The sequence below is a fragment of the Propithecus coquereli genome, unplaced genomic scaffold (genome assembly GCF_000956105.1).
Source record: "Propithecus coquereli isolate 6110/MARCELLA unplaced genomic scaffold, Pcoq_1.0 Scaffold63, whole genome shotgun sequence".
NCBI lineage: Eukaryota > Metazoa > Chordata > Mammalia > Primates > Indriidae > Propithecus > Propithecus coquereli.
The window spans coordinates 6,563,459-6,590,721 of NW_012152285.1; the positions used below are offsets into that span (position 1 = coordinate 6,563,459).

Genomic DNA, 27,263 nt, shown 5'->3' on the forward strand with positions numbered 1-27,263 from the left:
TGCTATGTTTTTCATTGTTCACATATAGGTAATCTAGTCAGATACCATTATATTTTACCCCTTAAGCCCCTTTGGTTTCTTGATATGTGTATCATAAGGTTGTCCTCGGTGCAGTAATGTCCTACATTGCCCTCTGAGAATCACCCTGAGGTTGCAAGATCTATGGCCATGCTGCTTGGGGATTGTCCCCTGATAGAATACTCCACTTGAAAAGACATCTTGACCTAGTTGGGACAAGGACAAGGCTGATAGACAAAGTCTCCCTGTCTGTGAGAATCTGTGTTGGATCCAGCTCTTTGAAGTAGAGAATCAGCTCATTAAATGAACATTTTAAATGGTTAAAGAAATAACAGAAGTTTAATTTTCACTCTCTTTATTCAGTAATAATCTATGTCTAAAGTATCACATCACTGGCCAGCTGTGTGAGATTAGACAAGTTTCTTCCCCTCTCTGATCCTCAGTTTCCTCCTCTATAAAGTTTGGATTTTATTTCTAAAACACCTTTAGCTCCAAAATTCTCTAATATTTTTTTTTCTTAATAGCTTTGTCATCCTCTCTCCAGCCTTAAACTGGCTGAAGGCAATCAGTAGTCTTAAACTTAAGCAAGTCTCACTCATTTCTGATGATACTTCCTTAAACCGATATGGTTCATTTTTCCATCCCAGAGGCATTTATAAAGAATTTTTTAAAAAGCATTGATGGCGACTTTAATCCATTCATTTTTCTCTACATTTTGAGACCAGATTAACTCAACAACTCAATTTGCTTTGCTTGTATACCTGGATAGTAGTCTAAAAATAAAACATTTTTATTTTTATAGAAATAATAATTAAACACATTTTTCCCAATAAGCATTGTTGTCTTTATTAATAAAAAATAAGCTAATCAGATGCTATTGACCACAGCTGTGGGGAAATATTAAGAGAATAGTTCTTTGATATTTACTCATCTTCCTTATCATTAATCAAGACTCTTTATTCTAATTAGCATTTTCAAACTATTAAAACTAAAAAAAAAAAACAAAACCTGTGGAAATGGGGTTAGAAAAATGTTCTGAGGTGAGTTCATTTATTCATTCAAGAAGTACCTGTTGGCCGAGTGCAATTGCTCATACCCCTAATCTTAGCATCTGGGAGGCTGAGGTAGGAGGATTGCTTAAGCTCAGGATTTCGAGACCAGCCTAAGGAAGAGCAAGATCCCATCTCTACTAAAAATAGAAAAAATTAGCCAGGCACGGTGGTACATGCCTATAGTCCTAGCCACTTGGGAGGCTGAGGCAGGAGGATCACTTGAGCCCAGGATTTTGAGATTGCAATGAGCTATGATAATGCCACTGCACTCTAGCTGGGTGATTGCTGTGTCTAAAAAAAAAAAAGAAAAAAGAAGTACCTATTGACAGCCAGGCATGGTGGCTCACTTCTGTAATCCCAGTGACTCCAGAGCCTGAGGCGAGAGGATTGCTTGAACTCAAGAGTTCCAGACTAGCCTGGGTGACAGAGCGAGATCCCTTAAAGGAAAAAAAAATACCTATTGAGTGCTTTATTAGGTAGTCTTTGGAATATCAATGAACAAAACAGAGATCCTTGACCTAATGGAGTTTATTTTCTATCAGGGGAAGACAAGCAATAATCAATAGACATAGTAAATGTTTATTATATGGTTTGTTATAAGGTGGTAAGAGTTATGGAAAATTTAAAAAAATAGAGCAGGGAATGGGGAGATCAAAGGTAGGCAGGAAATAGTGAGCCAGGTTGAAGTATAAATATTTCAGCCCAGGAAAGAAAATGTAGTTGGCAGAATGGCCTCCCCAGAATGTCCATGCCCTAATCCCTGGGACCTGGAAGTGGGTTAAATTACACGGCAAAAGGGATTTTCAGCTTTAATTAAAGTTACAGATCTTATAGAGGTTATCCTGGATTATCCGGGTGGCCCAATCTAATCAACGAACCCTTGAAAGTAGAGAGATTGTACTAGCCATGGTCAGAGAGATGTGGCAGAAGTTGAAGTGATTCAAAATGTGAGAAAGACTCAACCCACCAGTGCTGGCAGGGGCTGCATGGAATGCTTACAAAGGAAGGAGGCACAGCCTTGAGCAGCAAAGACCAGCCTCCAACGGTGAGCAAGCAAGGAAACGGGGCCTCAGTCCTGTAGCTGCAAGAAACTGAATCCAGCCAACAGCCCAAAGGAGGTTGAAAGGAGATTCATCCTCAGAGCCTCCAAAAAGGAAAGCATCCTGGGTAGCACCTCGATTTTGGCCTTATGGGACTCTAAGCAGAGGACCCAGCTGAGCCACATTGTACCCCCACTTCTGACCTACAGAGCTGTGAGATGATAGATGGGTGTTGTTTTAAGCTGCTTTATTAGTGGTAATTTGTCATGGCAGCAATAGAAAACTAATGGGGTGGGGACTTAGCCAAGCTGATAGTGAGGAAAGAGTGTTTCAGGCAGAGAACAGCATGAGCCAAGCCCTGTGGTGAGGTACCCTGACTATGAGAGGGTAATGAGGTGGCCACTGTGGCAAGAGTAGAGAGAGCAAGGGGATGAACAGGGGATGAGGTCAGAAAGGCAACTTGGGGGAGGGTGGAGACCTTGACAGGCTTTGGCTTTTATTCCAAGTAAGCTAGGGAGTCATTGCAGCATTTTGATCAGAGAGGCAATATGATTTGACTTAAATTTTGAGAGGATCATGCTGGCTGCCCTGAAAATAGACCCCGAAGAGGAAGAGGAGAAGCAAGGAGACCAATTAGGAAGTGATAGCAGGAATCCTGATGCAACATGGTGGTGGCTTGAACCAGTGGTAGTGGAGATGGTGAGAAGTGATCAGATTCTAGATACATTTTGGAGATAAAGTCTATTTCTTTGTGACTTGGATGTGGGATGTGAGAGAGAGAGAGAGAGAGAGATGTTAAAAATGATTCATCAGTTTGAGCCTGAATAGCTGGAAGAAGGATGGAGTTGTCGGCTGAGGAGCAGAAATCTTTGGGTGAAGGGATCTGCAGTGGAGGGAGAATTGTAGGTCAGTTTGGACATGCAGAGTGCGGGGTGTCTGTTAGACATCCAGCTGGAGATGCCAAAGAGTGGTTGGCAGGCTAATGGCCCCCAAAGATGTCCATGCCCTAATCCCCAGAACCTGTGACTGTGTCACTTTAGGTGGCAAGAGGGACAGTCCTTAAAAATAGAGAACCTTTTCCGTTGTGATCAGAGGCCACTGTGACTGTGCGAGAATGGTCAGAGAGATGCAGTGTAGCTGGCTTTGAAGATGCAGGGAGGGGGGCCACAGGCCGAGGAATGTGGGTGGCTGCTGGAAGTGGAAATGGCAAAGAGGCAGATTCTCCTGGAGAGCTCAGGGAAGGAACACAGCCCTGCCAACACCTTGATTTTAGCCCGGGGCACCCATATCTGACCTACAGAGCTGTAAGATAAATTTGTGTTGTCTTAAGCCACTAAGTCTGTGGTAATTTGTTACAGCAGCCATGGACAGTGAACACAGAGTAAGCAGTTGGATACGAGAGTCCGGAGGTGAGGGGAGAGAGGTCTGGAGCCTGAAAGCATGGAGATGGTATTTAAAGCATGGAGTGAAAGAGATCACCGATAGCATGAGCAGAGATAGAGAAGAGGATCAAGGATTGAGCACTTGGCACTTACTGTCCAGAGGTCAGGGAGAAAGAAGGAAACAGTGAAGCACATGGAGGATGGTCAGCTAAGGAGGTGGGGGGAATGAAGAGGGTGGTGTCTGGAAGGCACACGAGGAAAACATATCAAGGAAGAGAGGGTGAGGGCTACAGACACGTCCCACCAACAGGTCAAGTAAGAAGAAGAGGGAGATGATACTAAGGAAAAGCTTTGCCACAAGCAGGAGCAAAGGAAAATGAGAGGGAACTGTCAGGAAAGGTGGGTGGCAAGAGAACTTTTATTGTTTCCATTTTTAAAAGAGATAATATTGAGGGTATGTTTGTGTGCTAAGGAAAACTGTCCATTAGATGCCAGAAGTTGACGATATGAGGGAAAGGGAAGCATTTCTGGGGTAATATCCTCAAGTAGGGCCTTAGGGAGGAGGTGCAGGGCATGGTGGGGGCACCTGCTGTGATAGGAGAAGGACAGTTCATTGCGGTGCCCACAGAGAAAGCAGAAAGTGTGGGAAACAGATGTGGTACTAGGAGTGTGTGTGGGGGTTCTCTTCTGATGCTTCCATTTTCTCACTGCAGTAGGAAGCAGCTGAGAGCGAGAGTGGGGAAGGTTTTGGGGGTTAAGAGAGAGAAAAGGCGAGAAATAGTCCATCGGGAAATTAACAGACAAAGAACACGTAACAGGATTGCCTAGCCGCATTAAAAACCCGCTGGAAGTTTGTGGTCATGAATTTAAAGAAATAAATGCTACCACACACCTTTGAGAAGAGTGACTCCTAACATTAGATATCTCCTCCCTCAATAAAAGCCGACTATTAAAAGAAAATGTAAAGTGGAATTATACAAGGAAAGCCCGGTATTTTCTTATCCTTTCTATCATTGTCCAGAGTCCTGGAAGATAGCTTGCCTTACAGGGTTAATAATATTCCTAGGTTATTGAATATAAATTATATTTTGCTAAATCAAATTTAAATGCTATTTTAGCCTGGTTCTTCAAAGTAGCAGAGCCTGGGCAAAGGCTTATGGGCAGTGAGTTTATTTTGAGGAGTAATCTAAAAGAAGAGGATTTGAGACTGCTGAGAGTTAAGAGGGAAGAAAGGAAACCCAATCCAAGGTTTGTTTATCAACTTGGTCACCCTTGTGGGCGGCTGGGACTTGTTCCCACAGGGCACCCTCCAAGAACGTGCCTTAGAATCATCTAGTAGAGAGATAAAATTGGTGGTGGGTGGTGGGTGGTGGGAGGTATTCATTATTCATCTGCTCAACTCCATCCCCTGCTGGTCAAGTGCTGCCTCATTGGTCATTAAGTCTATCACAGGACTGTGCACGGCTCAGAATGGCTCACTGGGTTCCTACAAATGTTCCACGTGGTGGCGGCAGAGAAGGCGCAGTGTGGAAAACAAGCAATGAGGGTGCAACTGAAGTGAGACCCTGTCAGCAAGGGCTGGAGTGAAAAGTTGAGCCAAGAGCCGTGAGGTGGGGCAAAGGTATCCAACACAGAAACATACTAATTACAAAAATCTCTTGCCAGTATTTCTTCTAACAAACCATAACCAGACCTGAATTTTAGTTTACAAAGTTCAAATTTTGACACATTAGAGTCTCTAAGCAAGAAACATGTGTACACATTGAAACAGCTGAGCACCCATATGGGAGCTCAAAGCAGAGTGTCATGCCCCTTCCCACTCCAGGGCCTTTGCACTTATTGTGCCTGCTTGTTCCTTTCTTCTCCCAGATCTTTGCATGGCTTCACAATCGTGCAGGTTTCAGCAGAAATGTTGTGTCCTCAGGGAGACTTTCCTTACTAACCACCCTGCCTTCCACCCCCGACACACACACTCACCCAACTGTGTGCTGTATTTTTTCATTATTTCAGAGAGGATCAACTGTGATTTATCTATGTATTTATGTATTTATTGTCTGTCCCTCCCATTGCTACATATACCACACACACACACACACACACACACACACACACACACACACACACGAATTCCATCAGGGTGGCTTGACAGTAGTATCCCCAGCACCACATGGAAGGAGCTACATCCATACTTGTTGGATACATGGTTTTCATAATTCATCTTCTTTGTTCACTTTTTTCCCTGATGTCTGGTTTTGTCCCAGCCAGCGAAGTCACTTACTAGATGAGGAACTGCCGAGACACTGGGAATTCACTGGACAACATACAGTCCCTCCCCTCCAGTCTCGTAGTCTGTTGAGGAGCTTCCAGGTCCTTTTTATCCCATGCATGATGTGGAACCACTCAAATCTTTTTTAAACAAAATAACAAGATATGGCTTTTAATATTAGAAGTAGACCAGGGAGTCAATTAATGGCAGTATTCTGGTTATCTAATGCTGAGTGACAAACCACCCTAAAACTGAGTGACTTATAACAACGATAATCACTTATTATCTCACATAGTTTCTGTGAGTCAGGGATTTGGAATCTGGTTGGCTATGTGGCCTTTCTCCCGAGAGCCTCCACGCGGCTGCAGCAGGGGAGGCTAGAAGGCAGGGGGAATCGCCTAGAGGCTCGCTCGTTCACAAGTCTGGTGCCTGGTCTGAGACAGCTGGTCTCCTCGGGCACGTCCCTCTCCCTGTGAGGCTGCTCCGTGACGTATTATTTTCCAAAGATGGCTGCACCAACATATATCTTTGGAAAATGAAATCTCCACGGGGAGTGTTGTCATCACAATAACTGCTGACATTTATGGAGATCTTACTGTGGTCCAGGCATTGTGCTAAGTGTTATACACATATTATATTATTTAACCCCTGGCAGGTGTGATTTGTAAGGTAGCCCCTCTTTTATAATGACGCAGCAGAGACTCAGCAAGGTTAAATGACTAGTGTAAGCCAACAAGGGACTTCTGATTAGTGGTGAAAGGGCTGATGGTGGTGGGGGGCGGGGGGGACCCTTGCTTCCAGGGGGAAGTGGAACCATGGGTTCCTTTATTGACTCCTCCGTCAGCAGGTACTGGACAATCCCCTCCACCACCACATTCCCTCCTTTTTCTTCTGAGTATCAATGTATTTTCATTTTGTTCAATTAAATTTCAATGACTTTTTTCCCTACTTCTTTTTCCATTGCAAACAGAAATCATTTTAGTTATGTATTGGGCCTGTGGATTGAAACATAAGTGTCAAGAAAAGGATCCAAGCTGATTTTAAATAAACTTTCTGGATCATAAATTATTGGTATATTGGAATCTTTCATATAGAGAAAGAACACATTTTCTTTTACTAGTGAATCCCAAACTGTTTTGCAACCAGAGGGCACCCTGAGAATCACCTAGGTCAGTGATTTTCAGAGGAGAGTCCTCATCGTGATAGGGAGCAAGAGTATGTTGTAAATGCTCTCCCCACCCCCACTTCTTTCCTCCTGCTTGAGAATGACCTGTCTCCCCCACCCAGAGACGCAGTAGCTCTGATATCCTATTCATTTGAATCTCAGTATTGAGCATCTCTTAGATACTGTGGCTCAGTGTGTGTTTAATGAGTGAAGTCCATTAAGTGTAAAATCTCCCGAACTGCTGATGCTTCTGTGGTTTCCCCCTGAACCTTGGCATCCACTTGTTAGGAATTAGAAACATATTTGGTTTGAGGGCCTCTCCTAAGTGCCTAAAAGAGATAATAAATAAGTATTTGTTGTTTTGGCCTCACAACACTGATTTAAACACTTACCTGCCAAGGAAGTAGAAACATTATTTTCTTTGTTTGGATTCGTATTGCAATTTAGGAAAGAGTTTTCCAGGTTCTTCTCAAGATTATTCATTCATACATTCAATAAATGTTGATTATCTACTAAGTGCTAGATACTGGGGAAATGAATCTACACTAGTGTCTACACCAGACAAAAAGTATCTGCCCTCACAAAGCTTACATTATAATGGATTGAGATACTGAATACGTAATGTATAATTTGTCAGATGATGAGACATACTATGAAGAAAAATAAATCCAGAGAAGGGGAATAGAAGTGTCAGATCATATCATTCTATCCAGTTATGTTCCATGGCTTCCCATCTTCTCCGAGTTGAAGCCAGAATCCTCACAATGGCCCAGAAGGCCCTAAATGCCCCAGCTCCATCTCCCTGACCTCAGTTCCTCTCTGCTTCTTCTCAGCCACACTAGCCTCCTTGCTGGAGGAACCGTGGCCTCAGCATCATTCCTGCTCATGACACTTTCCTCTCTCTAGGCAGCCACTCATCTGTTAGATAACTGTAAGACTAACCCCTGACCTCTTTTTTGTCTTTGCTCAGGTATCATCGTCTCAGTGATGCCTTTGCTGGCACCTTATTTTAAATTTCAGTCCCCTGCTTACCCACCCCTCATCACCCCTAATCGCCTGGAGGTCGCAGCCCAGCAGAGTAGGTGACTGATGCCACCACTTTGGCACAACCATTGGCGGAGCAGCATCACTGGCTTTCCCTCCAGGGGCAGATCTGCCCGCAGGTTGGAGAGCCCTAGCCCTTCTCTGTCCTTCAGTGTTTTTGGGAAAGTTCTCAGGAAAGGCCCTGCCTAATGGCAGCACCATGGGACTCTCCCTGGCCTCTTCAGTAGCATCGATCCAACCCTGAGTTTAATTAGCAAGAATTTCCAGGGTGACATTTGCCCTTGTGTCTTTTATTCTGGCTCTGGGAGCAGGCGGGGCCCACTCACAGAGTGAAGTGCAAATGCAGGAAAGTCAGTGCCTCCAGGAAACAGCCCTCAGTCAAGGAGGATGGTAGCTGATGGGCAAATATCCCAGTTTCCTTGCCCTTTGGATAGGATAACCTGAAGTGTATGCACTAGTTCCCAGAGTTCCCTAAAGGGATTGAGCTCCACTTGCCCACAGCAGTAATTCTCTTGGTGATACCATGGGACTGTACCTCTCATGGACTGAATGTAGCTTCTTGAAATCAAGGGCCTTCCTTCAGATGGATTTTTGACCAGGTGTGTTTGGTATATTTAATCTGCTTCTCCTCCTCTCTGAGATAGTTCTCTCTTTCATCACCCTCTCTGGCTGCCTCATCTGAGTTCTCAGCTTTCAGTTTCACTGGCTCTGCTGACCTCTTATGTATTTCTTGTTTTTGTTCAGAAACTGAAACTGCATCACATACATAGCTGGTTTGTATCTGCCTCATTCCCATTTTATTCAAAACTTAGCCTTTTGTTCCTTGTCTCGCTACCTCTTTCTGGTCTTACAGCATTGAAAGGATCATCTCAGCTTCCACAGGCAAAGTTCAGACTCTGTGATTTCTGTGGCATGATAAACAAGATTGAGAGTGTACTCGTCACAGGTTGGGTTCCCTGGCAGCAGACTCTGAGGTGGAGCGTCGCGTGGAGGCACGGACTTTCCTGAATTTTCACTTCACTCTGTGAGTGGGCCCAGCCTTCTCCCAGAGCCAGAATAAAAGCCACAGGTGTTCAAGAAAGCTGCTCTCAGCACATGAAGGTGAGCATTGAGGAAATAGGAGGAAGAGGAGACAATGCCAGCATCTGCTACAGGGGATTGCCCCACACTGAACTAGAACTCAGGTACCCTGACTACTGCTCAGGGCTCTTTATACTGATTACTGAATATCTTCCTACTCTGTGCCTGAAACTGTTCTAAGTAACCTGGAGAGGAGAGAGGGTATGGAAGGAGCAGGGGATGTAGCCTCCTTTTGGGGAAACAGTCTAATTGGAGGGCCAAGCACACATAAGTATTTGAAAGAACAAGACAAGATTTTTTTGGGGGGGGGGTAAAAAATGCTATAGGTAGGGGGGAAAAAAAGAAAATGAAAACATTAACAAACCCCCAAAACCCGGGAACTCATTTCTCCTGAACAAAGATAACAATTCTGATTGGCCCAGTTTAAGTTGCAGATCCCTCTCACAGACACAGTTTTGAGTTGCACTCGCAGGAGGTCAGAGAGGAAAATCGTTTTGGTGAATGCCCTCGAGATTCCGCAGACTCCTCTGTGCTGGCGATCACGTGTCACTACTCAACGGCAATGTAAGGAAGGGCAACCAGCACGAGGACGGTCCCTCTAGAGGCCACGCCCAACAAGCGGCTGGTCTCCCGCGCGCCCCCAGTCTGCTGCTGGAACACGTCGATGGTGTCCTGGTCCTCCATCTCCAGCTGTGCTGGAGTGTCTGTTTCATTAATCGGTTGCCCGTCAAACCTAAATCTAGTCTGTCTCATTGACAAGCCCTGCCTCTCACAGTAGGCCTTCATCAGCTTGCTCAGCGGGGTGTGCCGCTTGATCTTGAACTGCACCACGGAGCCGTCCTGCCCCGCCACCTTCAGGTTGATGTGATCATTCTCCGTCTTCACGCCCTCCTTGGGCTTCTCCTCGGACATGGCTGCGCGGCGGCGGGAAGGCGCGGCGGGCAAGACAAGATTTTTAAAGCATTCACATAAACATGTGGATGATATTGTATTGAAAGCTGTGCATTGCATTTTGGTTTTTTGTTTTTGAGATACTGAGTCTTGAGCAAAGTCTCAGTGGGAATTTTGAACATGATTGACATGGACTGAGAGGCAAGAGAGCATACTAGTGAAGAGTCGGGGACATTTGGAGTGGGCTATCTAGTTATTCACCCCATCCCCATCACTTAGTGGTGATTGAACAGTAGGCAGATTAAGCCTTGGTTTTCTCCTTTGTAGAATGGGGCCAATAATAGAACCTAATAGGGGTGTTGAGGGCATTCAGTAAGGTAATTGATCTAAAAAGTTAACGCAGGGCTTACCCTGTAGGAGTTTGATAACATTAGCTGTGTTAGTGATTATTGCTGACAGAGGGCAGTGGGAAGGATGGGTCAGGTGGGAGAACAGCCAGGGCTTGGGTAAGCACAAGATTCAAGAAGCAAAAGGAGAAATGCCATGAAGTACCACTCTCGAGATGCTGGGGGAGTGATAGGGAAGGCTTTGTAAAGCTGAGAAAGGCTGCCCACTTAGACCAAATTTTTATGGGAGCTGTGTTAGTCTGCTTTCTGTTGCTATAACTGAATACCTGAGACTGGGTAATTTGTAAAGAAAAGGAATTTATTTTTTACAGTTCTGGACGCTGAGAAGTCCAAGGTTGAGGGGCTGCATTTGATGAGGGCCTTCTCGCTGGTGGGGACCCGTTGCAAAGTCCTGAGACGGTGCAGGGTATCCCATGGTGAGGAGGCTGAGTGTGTCAGCTCAGGTCTCTCTTCCTCTTCTGATAGGGGCCACCAGTCCCCCCAAGACCTCATCTATTCCTAATTACCTCCCAAAGGCCCCGCCTCCAAGTGCCATCACATGTGAATTTGAAGATTAAGTTCTCAACACATGAAATCTGGGGGACACACTCAAACCATGTTAGCAGCATGGGTTCCATCAAAGTGAAACCTTATGGGGAAACCCATTATGTAAAAAAATACGAACAGAGCCACTTGTTTGAAGGTGAAGTGGAGAACTGACTTCTCCCCCGCTCCTTCAACCACCCACAGCCCCTGAGGGAATTCTGAGAATCCCCAAGGCTGCAAGAACAAAACCAATTTCTGTAGAAGGATCTTTAAAAACTCCTATAACACCTCATTTGTTCTATATTGAGTTAGTTTTCCAGAAAAACTTTCTTTTAAAAAACTCATCTTGGATGAAATTTTGCTTAAGTGTGTTACTTTTTTTGCCTTCTTAACAAGGCTGAATGAAAACCTTTTAATCTGTTCTTTATGATTTTTGATTGTAGTAATGAACATTTAGTTACGGTTCTGTGCTTCAGTGTGGTGGTTTCCAACCACAGAGGTTCTGAGGAGTTAGGACTGTTTACTTGTACTGTGCTTTTGAAATTATTACAAGAAGCAGCATGGCATCAGGGGAAGGTCCTGAACTTGAGAGCTAGATTGTCCAGGGTTGTATCCCAGCCTTGCATTTTATTACCATTATGACCTTGGGCAAGTACTTTAACCACTCTTTGCCTCAATTTCTTCTTCTAAAAATTGGGAATAATAATCATACTCAATCCCATAGGGTTATTGTGAGAAATAAATAAGTTTTTATATGTTCATTACTTAGAACAATGCCTGCATATTAAAAGTTCTATGTTAAGTGCTATATTGATGACAATGATGATTATTGATGTATCTGTTTTTATAGTTCTTCTGTCTTCTCCTTTGATATAGCATAATGGTTAAGCCTATGGACTCTGAAGCTAAATAACCCAGATTTGAATCCACCACCATTGTGATCTTGGGAAAGTTAATTTAATTCTCTGTGATTCCGTTTATTCACCTGAAAAATGGAGCTAATGATAAAAATTAGTTCACAGGATTGTTGTGAAGATAAAATAGGATAAACTTTACAAAGCCCTTAACATAGTGTCAGTCACATAGTGTGTGGTCATTGTATATTAACAGTAATCATCATTATTGTTGTTAATTATTGAAAATCTAAATGAGGGATACCGTAATGTAATATAGAGCCAGAAGTTTTTGCTATACTTGACTCCTTAGAAGTCTTTGAAAAATTCCTTCTTGTTACTTAATTGGTTTTAGTTAATAGAGGTTGTAAACTTATTGATTTTAAATAATAAGTATTTTCAATGTGGTTCTTAATGTTAGGACAGGGATGGATGGGCGGAGGGATTAGCCATTTATGCTATATAATACCACACTTATTATCAAACTATGACTCAGAACTTTTAGGTGTATTTATCTTGAAGGACTTAGATCATTCTTTGCTTAGAATGTTGACATGGTTAATACAAGGGGCTATTTTCAAAGGAAGAAAAACAGTAAAGAAATGCGTTGGTGGAAATGACTAGAAATAATATAGAATAGGCTGGAAATTTTCTGATGCAGAAAAATAGAGGCCAAAAGTGATAAAAAGCAAGAAGGCAAACAAACAAAAGATGGTGATTTTGCAGCCTTGGTGGGGATGGGGGACAAGGAGGAATGTTCAGCCACAATCTACCAGCATACCTCTTGTTACTAAGCATTTTAAGGGCTAATTTAGGTCTCTAGAGCATGCAACTATTAAGATTAACCCATTCATGAGAGTTTTGTATAGCCAAGGTTTTGTTGCATATTAAAATGTTTAGAAAAATTATCCAGCATTATCCAATACTTGGAAATAAGGCACAGGGATAAATGCATGTCCTTTCAGTGTTGCGCTAGAACACTGTAAGACATATTGAGCGAAGGATCACATAATTCTCTAGGGATATGTACCTTTGTTTAACTTACTACTTATTAGGATCCGGATTCTGTGATGTTAGATGTTAATTTATGGATTGATAACTTGCAAATGATTTCTGTTTGATAAAGAAGATAATCCCCAAAGGTTATAGTTTTATTGCCCTGTAAGACATTAACCAGTTTTATATCTAAATCAGCAATCTTATTTCGGTATTCTGTCTTTCATTGACTGTATATACTTCAGTCTTTCCTGTAGTCCATTGAACCATACATAGTATCCTGCTGGTTTCCTCATTAATGAGTTAAATAAATTGTTGACACATGCTCAATATATTTGTATAATAGTCATGTCTTTAATTTCTTGAAAACGACATCCTGACAAACCAGCTACCTATTAATGAAAATTTTCTCTCTTACTATTTTTCTACTTGCTCTAATATTTTTGTTTGCTTTCTGTTGTAATTTTGAAATCAAAATATATCTTATAGATCTTTTATTATTTAATATAGGCAATCTATGAACAACAGAAAAGAATGTAAGTAGTTAAAAGTTTTAAACCTGATTGTTTTAAGCTGTTTAATTTTTGTGAACCTAATGATTTCAGTAAGACCCACACATTTCTGAAATGAGTGTTATGCCAGTGTAAGCTAATGTAACACTTTTATGCACTGTTGTATTTTCATAATGTGATTGTACAGCTAGTTGCTGTTTATTGTTGTTGATTGAGTTTGTGGAGCATGACACCACAAAATTGTAGAAATGTTCCAATTCGTGTTACCAGAACTACAAATGAGGTAGTGATAAAATTTAGAGAACATGTTTTTGAATAGTTATTTGCTTTTATAAAAATGAAATTTTTTAGAATTATGGACGTAATGTTTAGCTTGCATACATTTTTGTCAGTTCTTTACTTTTCATAAAATATTCCTACAAGCCTTGCAATAGAAAGAAGGTTATCTGTTAGGGATGCCTTACACAAGATTCCAGCATTGGATGATAAATTGAACTTACGACCTTTAAGGTAGTTGGGATTGTTTAACGTTTTCATAAAAAACTTTATATTAGTCCCTCCTGTTTCTGGTAGAAATTTGCACTCTAGTAACTGTTTTAGATACTCTTAACTAATATTTACTGTGTAGATACTAATTTAATTTAGTTCTAGAATGTAAGCTCCATGATGATAGGGCCATGTTTGTCTTATTCATCATTGTGTTCCAGGCACCTGGCACAATACCTGGTAGATAGTAGGTCCTCAACAAAATATTTGTGGGATGATTGAATGACCACATGCTCATTTTCACTCCATTACAAAGCAACGAATGCATTTAAAACTTGATGATTGACATGATTTCAAATGTTGTAAATGCTGAACATGGTTGGTTGTTTGATCCAGGGCCTCACCAAGCTGCAAGAATCATAAAGACATGGCATATCCTTTAATTTCTCTTACTGGTTATCTGATCTAGCAAACGCTTCCATTCTCTGCAGTGTTTTTTAAAACGTTAGTCTGTTTGGAAATTACTAAACCATGGAATAAATAGTTATGGATGGTGGAATCATTTCTGTCAAGACAAATGTTTGGTTTTCAAGTCTTGAAAGATGAAAAACATGAGAACCCAGAAAATGCTAAGGATAGAAAATAAAAATGAGTTATACGTAGCAAAAGTTCCTCCACTGCTGATTTGTTGTTGCCATGTCCTTTTTCTCTTTCTTCCTCAAATTCCCTTCCCCCCCTCACTGCCTCAGTGTCTTTTCTGAAAAGGAGTATTTGTGGCATTGTTTTGATACTGTATCGGTCACCAAGTGAAGAAATAAAATAAATGCCTTTATCTGGTCACAGTGCCCTGATGTTTAAGTTTTAACTTCTTTCTCATAAGATAACAAAAATGATTTTTCTTAAAATTTAGAATGTATAAGCTATATTTAAATTGAAATATATATATATATATAAACTGTATAGTAAATTTGTAATTTTTATTTACATAGCTTTTTGTAAATTTATGGGTAAACTAAATTATATGTAATGCAGGTTTAGGGTCCTAGTTCTTACAGGCCTGTGAGATTAGATGTGTAAATACAATTATTTTAAACACATCAAATACATTTCTTTCTCTCATTAGAGCCACTGTTGGGCAAAATCTTCATTTCTTTGATTGTCCGTGTCATCCAGCCTTGAGCACAATTGATCCCAAATATTTTGAAAGAATATTGTTGAATGATTTTCCTTTTTTCTGGGTTTCCAAATTACTAGACATTTTTGGTCTATATACACTCAGCTAACATGGAGCAAATATCTTCCACCCCTGCCCAAGTCAGGCATGATATTTTTAATCCTTCACAAACAATCTGTGAATAAAAACACACCCACAGACATAGATAGCAGTATTACAAGTGACAAGGTTGTATTCCAAAGTTCATTCATAAACTAATTGGTTGAGCCAAACTCAAAGTACATTTTTCCTCCAGAAACAATGTAGTAAAGATTATAAATGATGGGTTTCACAGGCCAACCCACATAAGTCCTGTCTGATCTGTGACTGTTCGTCTAACTATCCCTCCATCCATCAGACACTTACAGAAGTTCTACTGTGTGCCAAGCTCCCTGCCCTGCATAAGACTACATCTGAATCACTGATAGTATATTACAGTTAAGAAAGCCAAAAGACATGGTATACCAACATTTTGTCAACTCCTATTAGCTTAACAAGAAATCGGCTTTTAAATCTTCTGTCTATAAAATAGTCCCACAAATCTCTCTTGAAGAACTGCTATATGTCAGGCTCTGTGCTTGTCACTAGAAATAAAAGAGTAAATAGGATGGCCCATGCCTTTGAGGAGCTTAATGGAAGGCCTTGAAGAAAAGTGGGTTTGATAAGGAAAATGGAGAGGTAGGCACGGATGTAACATCTGGGAAGGATGATGACTTCTGTGAAAACAAGCACTGGATGTTATAAATATAACTCTTAAGCTTATCAGCCATGATAGGGCACTTTTTTTTTTAACCTTCCAAACCAAAGAGAAAATTTTGAATGAGGGTTAAAAGAGAGTGGAATGGAGAAAGGAGTTAGAATATGAGGAAGGTATCACCTGAGGTGGAACTAGCAGAAACGGGGAGCCTGCGCAGAGCACACACTTCTGGGAGCAAACTTTGCTGCATTTCCCCCTCGTCATCCCTTCATTGTGGGACTGCGTAGTTGGCTGTCTGGAGCAAGCAGGATGTTGGGTGGCTGGAAAAGATGGGAGGCAGCCACCTTCATCCATAGGTCTCAATAATGATGAAGTCTCAATAATGATCTGGGAGGGACTGTGTGATCTCTGACCTCATCTCCTACACCTTCTTCCTACTCTGTCTGCTCTAGCCTGAGCACCATCCTGCCTCCGTGCCTTTACACATGCTGTGCCCTCTCCTGGTATACTCTTCCCCCAGTTACCTGCACAGTTTAGTCCCTCACCTCATTCAGGTTTTTGCTAAATGTCACCTGACTAGTCTTTCTCTGACCTCCGTGTTTATAAATAGCACTGTCCCAAAGTCCCTATTGGCTTTATTTTCCTTTATAGCACTTATTACTACCTGACCTTATTTATTTGTTTATTTTCTGTTTCCTTCTATGAGAATGTAAGGTCCATGAGAGGAGGGACTTTTTTTGCTTCACTGCTGTATTTCTTGTGCTGAGAACACAGCCTGGCACATTATAGAAGGAATTAGGAGGTACATTTTCAAAGAAGGGGCTTGTAGCCTAGAAAGTGGCTTTTCCTAAAAATCGTTTAAAGAGGGATTTGTTCAGCCTGCCATTTACTTATATTCAGTTTCAAGATCACTTTGGTAAGGGGTGTGTGTGTGTGTGTGTGTGTGTGTGTGTGTGTGTGTGCTCGCGCACGCACAGTCGGTAATAGTATTCTACTAGAAAGTCGTGGGATGGGACCATTTGTCATTGTATTGCTTTTTGATCTTTCACTTTTTTCTCCCCCTACTTCCAACTTTTTCAAAATCTCCAGAAAAGTTGCCAGAATATTTTGATGAAGATCCATATATCTCTCACTTAGATTTACCATTTGTTAACATTTTGCCACATTTGCTTTATCTGTCTACATGTTATTATGATTTCAATGAACCATTTGAGAATAGTTGCAGATATGACCCTTTACGTCTAAATACTTCGGTTTGTACCACCTCAAAAAGGAAATACAAATCACCATATTCAGGAAAGACAGCATTGTTACCATAGTATTATCTAATGTGCAGACGTGTCCCAACGATGTCCTTTATAGCAATAACAACAGCAGTGAAATCCCAGTTCAGTGAACAGTCCAGGATCACACATTTCAGTTAGCAGGTTTCTTTAATCTTTCTCAATTTGTCTTTGTCTTTCATGACATTAATATTTTTGAAAAGTATAGGCTATTTGTATGGTAAAATGGCCTGCAATGTGGGCTTATTTTATGTTTCCTCATGATTAGAGGCAGGTTAGACATTTTTGACCGAAATATTGCATCAGTGATATTGTGTTCTCCAAAGTGCATCATCTCGGCAAATACGTGATGTCAGATTGTCCCATTATTAGTGCCGTTACATTTGGTCACTTGGTTTAGGCATTGTCCACAGATTTCCCCACTGTAACGGAATAATACCTTTACCCCTTTGTAATTCATGTTTATAGTGTAAATTTTAATCACACAAAATTTCACTGTCTCGATGGAGAGATGCTGTAAAACCGTGTAAATATACTGCTCCCCAACAGTTTTCACTTAAGTTTTAGGATCCTTGGATATTGTTACCCCCGAATCAATTAATAATTTGGTTGCAAATAGTGATTTTATAACTCTTTAAGTCCATACATAAGTTGGCATTTTTCTTGTAAAGAAGAGCTCTCCCTTTTCCCATTTGTGTATTTGCTTGTTTGTTATAAATATGGACTCGTGGATTATTTTCTTTAAATTCACTGTGTTATAATCCATTATTGTCATTCATTTTGATATTCAGATTGTCCTAGAATTGGCCTATCTAATTGCACTGATCCCTGGCATCTGGGGAGAGAAATACCTAATCCCGGGAGTACAAAATATTTTTAGTCCATTCACAGTGCTTCTCAAATTTTAATGGCACATGAATCACCTGGGGGCCCAGATTTTGCATTCCTAACAAGCTCCCTGGTGATGATGCTGATGCTGGTTTGTGGACCGGTGGAAGTAGCAAAGCTGTAGGAATCTGTAGGCTCATCTGGAAGAGTTAAAACACATGTTGCTCTCCCCGTGTTACTGTGAAAATTCATCTTATTAACATGGAAGAGAAGGATCTTTTGGGGAATGTAGGAGCTCTGGGAGATGTAGGGGAGAGACGAGGTGCACCCCCACCTATTTGATTCCCAGAAATCATGATCATGAGGAACACTGTATTACTCACACTCACACTTATTTTGCATTTTTCTTGAAATCCTGACCTTTCAGGGAGCTGGCTTCAGCTCCCAGTTGCTGGGATCAGGGGAAATAATGACAACCTCAGTGTTGGATGTGTCCCTGCTGGCGTTCTCTGTTAGTTGGACCGAACTTTATTGATACCAAGGGAAGTCAGGCAGTTTGAGCTCTCCTCGTCAAAAAGTAAATGTTCATTTTTCTTGCTCTGTGGGAGTATGAGCTTTCTGCCATTGGCAGATTCCAGTGGCTTGGTCAGATAATTTCCTTTTTCCCTTTAGAAGTCATTTCTAGACAGATGTTGGCACTCTGGCCATTTATAGTTTGTGACTATTACATTCATAAAAATTCCAAGTATACATGGCATTTGGTATTGCTTAGTAACCTTGTGTAATCTATTTACATTTTTATTAGTAATCCTTATTTTTTCCCGACATAATTTCATTTACCCATCTGCCATATTTCCCCTTACTGCATTCCCTTAAGACTTGATGGGATCTTCCTTATGGAAGAAGAAGAGAACTTTACAAGCAAGGGACTCCCTTTGTAGAGGTCTTAGAGGATGTGTCAGAAATCAGAGGACACCTGCTGATACAAGAGTAGAATCTAGCAGCTACTAATGGGTATTGGGGAAGGAATGAATGTGGAACCAGTGTGCACATGTCAACTCAATTAACAGAATTCAGAAGATTTCCAAAATGAGTATCTTTGTTGTTTGTTTGTTTTAATCTCTACTATTTGTGTCTTTGGCCTTTTCAGGCATTTAGGTAAATAGCCGATCATAGCATTAGGCTTCTGTAAAGCTTGGGCAGTTTCTGATGTGTAAATGATTCACAGCTTCATATGTCCCACTGCTGTCTCTTAGCTCCCTCTTCTTCCTAGAGGGCTGGTCCCCCACCTCTCTGCTGAGGGATGTTAGACATCCTTTTCCTTATTGCAAAGAATCCACCTGCTGCTTCTCTGCCAGAAAGTGTTACAGCTCTTGTGATCCATCTCGTGGTCACAGCACTTACATGCTCATTGAACAATGTGGAGGTAGTATGAATTTTATTCTTGTGTTACAGAAGGATGTTTAATATAGTCACATTATGAAAACATTATCTTTAAAAGCTTCTAGTAAGAAATCTCCTAGTAAGATATACAAGTAGGTACCTTTTAAGTCTTCTTTTTTAGAAGATTCTACCTGAAGATTTCTAATGTCAAATTGTATAATTGGCTTAGGCTGGTAAGAGATCATTGAACTACAGAGAGGTTCAGTGGTTCCTATAGAAGCACGGGGCCAGCAGAACCTGTGGCCTGTGCAGGCCTCTCCCACGATATTTAAGGGGCTTGGTCATGGCCAGGTGCCAAGGCCCTGTGGAAAGCAGAAAGGCTGTTTTAGTGCCTGCAGTGCTAGACACCTGGTACCGATTAGACCACACCTGCTTTCTGCTGTTTGGTCTCTCCCTTTCTCTCTCCCGTGACCTACACTTAAAAAAAAAATCACTGCAAAATCAGAAATGTTTCAGATTCTGGCCCAGATCTCTATGTATCTTTATAACCTCTCAAAAATGTGTATGAATTCTGGGGTTAGTATTAAGTAGGAGAGCATGTTTCACCTATTCTCTCATGTAAATTTGGAAGAATAGCTCATTCTTTCTGACATTGAAAAATTCTCTGACAGATGAGCTGCTTCCTCCAAAAAAATCCCACAAGGACTATGGCAGCATCCTTCCCAGTGCCCCAAACAGTGTTTAGTATGCATTAGGTCCTAGGAAATATTTGCTAAATAAGTGACCCAAACAAAAAAGAATGGCAGTGGAGTGCATTTTATTTTCAGTTTCCATCTTATCAGCTTATTCCAAGCATTATTTTGATTTCAGAAAACTTAAATCCATTGTCACATTTCTAGTGCTGTGTGAACATCGCTTGAATGTCAGTCCTGCCTGTTTATGCACACATATATGCATATACTGACTTGCTGTGTGCCAACGCAGAAATACATGCTTAGTTTATGTGATTAGCTGGGGGGATTTGTTGTTAGATTGATGAATACTCTGGAAAGTTAGGTGTCCTCTTTAATTTTGTCCAGAAAGTCTTGAGGTGACTTATGAGAATGTTACTCCATGACAGTGTGCTGTGTTAATTTTGCTTATGATATTGCTGTAGAGGTTATTTTAAATTCAGCCAGCATTTATTGAGCACCTGCTAGGTTCGCAGACCTGTGCTGGGCCCTACTTGTCCCTGCCTTCAGGTTATTTATCATGGGACCTGATCCATGTGAACGTGAAACATCAGTACTGAGACAAAACTAGTTTAAGTATCAGGTGCATGGGTCTCCAGAAGTTCTCAGAAGAGATTCCTATGAAGTGGAAAGGCTGGAAGAATGAACAGTTTGGAAAGATGTAGAATTGCAACTGAATGGTGAGGTGGAGAAGGAGGGGAGAGAATTCCAGTTAGTGGGGCTCAGTGTGAGCAAAGCCTGGAGGTGGTTTGGTTGAAGTAAAGGTTTTATTTTGGAAAGAGTGGAGATAAGGTCATAAATCTTACCTGGTGCCAGGCCCCAGAGGTGTCACACTGCTGCAGAGCAAAGTGGTGTGGAAAGTAGTCTAGGATGATTCTAGAGCTGCACCACCAGGTTCTACTCTTGCCTCCATCCATTGTGAGCTGTGTGACGCTGATTGTCTCACAAACTCTCTATGCTGTGGTTTCCTCATTTATAAGATGAGGACAATGATTTTATTTATCTCACAGGGGTGCTGTAAATAATAAAAGAAATAATAATCATATAAAATGCTTAGCAAAGTTCTGGGTACTTAGAAGAGCTCATTCCATTATTAGTTATTAGTCAAAAGAGAAGTAAAAAAAATCTGACTTTGATACACAAAATAGGTTGATTGAAGCTTGAGGAAGCTTTGTAGAATTGCCTTTCGCCTTCATGGAGTTGAAGGCAGGATTTTAGAAGTGTCACCGTGATTTCCAGACTCTCTGTGTTCAGGAAGGCACAGGAAGCTAGCTGTATGTAGTGACATGTTGAGCAGGGCCATTCTGTTTTCACTACATCTCCATTTCGCAGATATGAGGAATGGTCATACTTGAAAACCATTCAGAAATGATTTGGTCAGGGTAATTGAGAATGTCCCTTAATAGCCTCAGAGAACTCTTATGCTGACAAGTTAGAAGAAGTAAATTATTTGGCTAGAAGTAACTGGAAGTTGGCTTGCTTTTTTTCTTTTTCTTGGTTAATATTTTATATAATGTACACAGAGGCTACTGTGCTGACAGGGATGAAATAGAGAATTGAATCTGAATAAATAGAAGTGAAAAATAACTATGAATATCCCTAGAAGAATTGTAATGCCCAACTTCGATAATTCATGCATGCTAATTCTGTTTGTTGTGTTCACACTTTGGGTGGACAAGAAAATGGAAGGCAGCTCTCTCTCTATAAAAACAGGAGTTCTGTTTTAATACCCTTCCTTGAAGCTTTTCTTTCTTTAACCATAGGATTTTTTTTTTTAGTTGAAAGTAAGTTTAATTTCATCTAGTAGGAAGTTCGAATTTTCACTAAGCTTTGATGGCTTCTGTCTTTGTAAAAATATAAGTTGTCCTTCAGTCCCATCTTTATGGTAGAAACCATATGAAAATTTTACAATGTGTATTACACTACATGAAGAAACAGCATCTTCAAAGAATACTATAAACCACTCATATTTTTGTTTATCACAATAACTTTTACTTCCTAAGTGCTGCTTGTCTTTAATTTTGAATATTATATTTTCAAATCTGGTATAAAGAGTTCTTATATGCAAGTTAAGTGTTTTCAAGGGTCAAGGCTTATAAATGCTAATAGTGTCTGGTGTAGCACTCCAGATAAAATGCCATGCATTTACTGACATCAATAGTTGCTAATTAGCATTGATGATATTTGTGTCTTGTAAAATATAAAAGAGATAAATTGGTTAAAAATGTACTATGAGGTTTGAAGAAATACATCTCTCTCTATTCTGTGGAATCTTTAAAATATACAATGTGTGTATATTTTATGTATGTGTGTTTATACGTATGTATGTGTATATATGTGTCAAGTAATCTCTTTAACTATTTGGCTATATGTAGCACAAGTTAGTTCTATGCCAGATATTGTAAGTATTAATCTATATAAGATACCTTTGAACTGATCCAAAAGAGTGTCTAGAATTAAGTGTAGTATAAATTGATTTTACAATAACCATATTCTGGTTTATACACTTGGGAATTGTATTACTATGAATGGGGATTCACGCCTCCTTCCTATTTAGTTCAGTCAACCCCTCTCTGGATCCATTTCCTTCGTTTCCTTCCTCAGACCCAGAGCAATCATCCTCAACTTTCTCCCTGTTCTTACACCACTTTTTCTCTGCAGTTCTTTAGCCTCTTAGCCAGTTCATTCATCTGTTTGTCCTGTTCCTCTACTAATGCAGTTGTACGCAAATCAGTCCTACTGCAAATATGCTATCCAATTCAAACCGGCTTCTCAGTGCTATGTTTTTGTTTTGCTTTAAATACTCCTGTATGTGCCTGGACAAATTCTCTCCTATTTCTCATAGCTGCGATCCTGAATTTGATCAGTTTCCTTAAATTCTCTAACCCAGAGGTAGTTGGGTATTGTCCTTTCTTCTGGTGGAAACACCCTGGAGGGAATTTCCCCTCCCCTGCAAGGAGCAGTTGTGGTGCTGCTGCTCCAGTCTCTGCCTGCTGACACATGGCCACCGTCTTCTCTTTGTGCCTCTGTGTCTTCACATGGCATTCTCTTTGTCTCTCCTCCTCTTATAAGAATGCTAGTCTTATTGAATTAAGAGCCCAACTACTCCACTGTGACCTCATCTTAACTTGATTATACCTTCAAAAAGACTCTATTTCCAAATACATTTGCATTCACAGGTACCAGAGGTTAGGATTTCAATATTTCTTTTTGGGGGAACGCAATGCAACCCATAAAAGACATCTAGAATAAGTCTGTGTAATGCTTAACATGTGATATGTAACACTTAATGTGGCACACGAAAATAATGAAGTTAATGAACAAAGTACAGAAACATAAAACATTTACATTGTTGTCAAGTATGTGTATTATAAACTTCAACTTTCAAAAGCTAAATTCTGTTTTTTCAGTTTTGTTAATGGCTAGTGTATGTTGGATGTGTCTAAAGTGAACTATCTTATTTGACATAAAGAATTCATACACATGCATACTCATGCCTGTGCTTGGAAGTTCAGTTTCTAATTACAGAAGATCTTTCCTATTCTAGTAGAAACGATTGCTCCACTTAACACTTCAGACTTCATTGGTGAAAAGGATTAAAGAATAGTTAAGGAAATCCTGTAAAGGAAGTGGTGATCTACTAATTTATAACCATCAAGTTCCATTTAATTTCCTCATTAGTACTTGAGATAAGCATCACCCTAGCATGTTTAGAAAGTGAAGTGTCACTGTAAGTTGTTCAAATCAGGAACAACGGTTCTTGACAAAACTTGCTTTTTAAAAGTATAAGTAAATACACATAATTACTTATCTTCCTTGGATTTTTCTGTAGTTTTCTTAATTTAGTAAATTAAAATGGCAATATTCAAATGATCTGATATCAAAGCCTTGTTGTAATTAAACAATGTAGGTGGTGAATGGACCTCAGTCTTGGAAACTTGTATGAAAGGTACTTTGATACTCTTTTTCCTTGTTCACAGATTCTTCTCGATTTGCAAATAATAGTCATCCAAAAAGCTAGAAATAGAGAGAATATTGTCATTACTTGTCAGCAGCTTAAATGCCCTTGTTTTAGCATCATAAAAATAAAAGCATATCTTTTTCTCCTTAGGCTGTCAGGCCAGATCTGGTTCGCACAGCTGCAGTATCCTTATTTTCAAACATACCCTCTCTTGTTGCAGCTGCTGTCTTTGGAAGGAGAGGGGATGGTGAAGTTTCACCATCCTGTCCTTCAGAGCCTCTTCTCAGACCACAATCTAGGCTGCTGACTCTGGCCACGGTGAGGTTGGAGTTGACAGATAGCACTCACCAGCGTGAATTCCTGAGGTCAGGCCACCTTGCAGCACTCTGTAAGTATGGAAGCAGATAGCTTACCGCTTTAAGCCCTGTTTTCTCTTAGATCAGCACCCTAGAATCCCAGGTAAAATGGGAAAACACTGTACTTTCTCTTTATATGTCACTAGGACTCTAGTATCTTGAAGTCAGAGGTATGAGGTTAAGCCTGATCTTTGGCAAATAGAATGTTTTTATTTCATATTCCTTTTCCCTTTTTGATAAACTTTCTCCACTGTGACGTAGGAGAAAGATCAAATTATGACAGACCTTTAGAAAGCAGAATAAAAGACAGTTTCTAACTCTCTGTGCTGTTTGATAGGTGGAGGAGGATGACACCATTTGGTAGTTAAACTACTACATTCTACTCATTGCCTGAAAATTAGAAATCATAAAATTAAAAGATGCTGCACTAAAAATGTTCTGATTTGAAACTGTCATCAAGAGTTTATCGGAATTTTAGAAGTTATCAATCCTGGGATACAGGAAACTTTTAAAATGCTGTCATCTGTACATGTTGACAGAAGATATTCTCTAGATAAAGAGTTAGCAAACTACATCCAAAGAGTCAAATCTGGCTTGCTGCCTGTTTTTTAAATAAAGTTTTGTTGGAACACAGCTACATCAATTGGTTTAAATATTGTTTTTGGCACTTTTTGCCCTACTTGGGCAGAGTTGAGTAGTTGTGACACAAATTATAATATATAGCACTCAAAGCCTAAGATACTTTCTGTTCCTTTAGAGATAAAATTTGCTGACCCCTGTTCAACCATGTAATTGAAGATCTGGAAGCATCCTTAGAGATTATGTATCCCAAATCTAAAGCAGTTTTATAGATGGGAAGATCAGGGATCCTGAAATGACTTGCCAAGTGTCTTACTCTTGGCTGGTGATTTTCTTTACCTTTTTTAAAAATGAAAGACTTTTTTCATTTGCAGTGGAATGTAGTAATGAAATATAAATTTTGCAGTTCAGGGCATTTGCTTCCAATATTTAGGCACAAGGGGCAGGCAAATTAATATTTAGGAAGTCACTTTGTGGGCATTGGAATGAGAGCCTAAGATGGAGGAGAATAATTTCAGTGCAGTTAACCACTTCAGGGTATCATCTGAGCACACTCTTCTGGTGGCTAGTTCAATGTTGGCCAACTTCAGTGTCTTCCTATCCCATAGAGTGTTGCCTACACACTGCCAAGATATTGCTCTTTGTACTTCCCTTTTTTGTGCTCCTTGCTGGTCATTCTTTTTCTATTTACATAAACTTTTTTTCCAGACAGGACAGAATATAGCTGATTATGTTTTAGTTTACTAAATATGTCATGTTTCAGTACTGCCTTCCTAAGACTATACCCAGGTTACACAATTAGAGCTTTGAATGTTTGTAAAACTCTAGAGTTTTGTGCACATCCCATTTCTTGTTTTCACCTTGAGGTGGCTAATTTAACCCATAATTTTCATATTTTACTCATTTGCCTCTTAAAGAGCAACCTTATTTTCAAATTCTTGTAGGGGGAAGAGGGGCACCTGCCTGGAAAGTTAGTTGACTAACTTTTTCCTCCATGTACATTCTAAAAGCAAAGTGTAGCAAGGCATTTGTTCTGTTTGTCATCAGGCCTTAAGTTATGTCCTCGTGTTTCATTGTTTTATCCAAATAGCAGGGAACAGTATAGATATGAAATTCTTGAATTCAGCAAGCCTTTGTTTGCTCACCATATATGTTAATTGTATCATTGCACCTCATAAAAATGCCTGTGTGATATATATGCACTTTTATTATGGCCAGTGAAATGATAAGAAAACTGAGGCAGAGAATGGTGGTTTGCCCTAGAACATAAAGCCAACAGAGATTGTGCCAGAATTTGAACATGGCCTGGGCACTTTTGACTGCAAAGTCAGACTTCATTTCTTTGCTTGTTCATTTGTTTATTCATCCATCCATTCATTCATTCATCCATTCAACGGATATTTAATGAGGACCTGTTATGTTTTGGACTCAATTCTGGGGATGCAGCAATGATGATAAAAGCCTTTTCCTCACGCAGCTTATGCTCTGTTAACTACTCTTCTAGGCAGCCATCTTGTGTTCTGATCTGTTATCTAACTGAAGATGCTGTGATACTGGTTTTTCTTCGGCTTCTCCTCAGGAAGGTATCAAAGATTTGATACTTGAAAGGACCTTTTCCAGTCATCTAAGATAACCCCTTTCAACAGAAGAAACCATTCAAGACAGATACTGTTTCTTTCTTCTTGAACTATCAAGGACAAGTTATCACAGCTTCTGAGACTATTGTAAGGCGTACCACCTTGAATGTCAAGAATTACGAATTTCTAATATTATGGCTAATGTCTTCCTGCTTTAATTTAGAGCAATTTTCTCTTCGGTTTTTTGCAAATGTGAGCAAAAATTAATCAGTATCCTTGTCATTAAGCGTTTGAGTAGTTGAAAACAGAATGAACACACTGATTTACCTTTTATTTTCACAAGGTTTTGGGGTTTTGTTTTTTGTTTTTTTTTTTGCTGTTGTTTTGGTCCAAGATGGAATTGTGAAGTAGGAGGAGGGAGAAGATTGTCCATCTTTGGAGCTTTACTGTCTCCTCAGCTGTACTTTCCTCCCTCCTGTTAGCTCCCCAGCCTCCCAGCCAGCAAAGTGTTACTGTTAATGCACTGCTTAATTAGTGTTAATTCATAATTAAAGCCTCTTGTGCTTCCTCGACCTTTCTTTCTTCCTTTGGACCAAGGAGTCTGCTAATCCTGGCAGAGCTGGGAATTGATAGCCCAAGTGGGCTTAATTATGACCCCACCTGAGAATTTGTATTATAATGGAAAACATTTTGGGAGTAAATAAAGTCTTAACATACCACTTTTGCAACATTGAACTAACCCGAATTATTAAAATTTTTGTTGGAACTAGTTTCCTTTGCACAACTTTGAATTATTTAGTGAAAGATTTAGGTTTCCCCATTTGGTTTTAAAAATTGTGTGCGATAAATACTGAGTTCAGAGGAAAGTACTTTCTGACCATTAAAGTCTATGCTGTTC

General features: G+C 40.2%; 1 protein-coding gene and 1 pseudogene across 3 annotated transcripts in view; one reads left to right on the plus strand and one right to left on the minus strand.

The window, feature by feature from the left end:
• PCGF5 (polycomb group ring finger 5) overlaps positions 1-27,263 on the plus strand; it is a 113,859-nt gene that overhangs the window by 19,134 nt on the left and 67,462 nt on the right. The gene's annotated exons all lie outside the window — the stretch shown is intronic.
• Positions 9,597-9,982, minus strand: LOC105822652 (annotated as a pseudogene). Its single transcript, XR_001138114.1, has one exon. The product of XR_001138114.1 is annotated as a small ubiquitin-related modifier 3 pseudogene (transcript).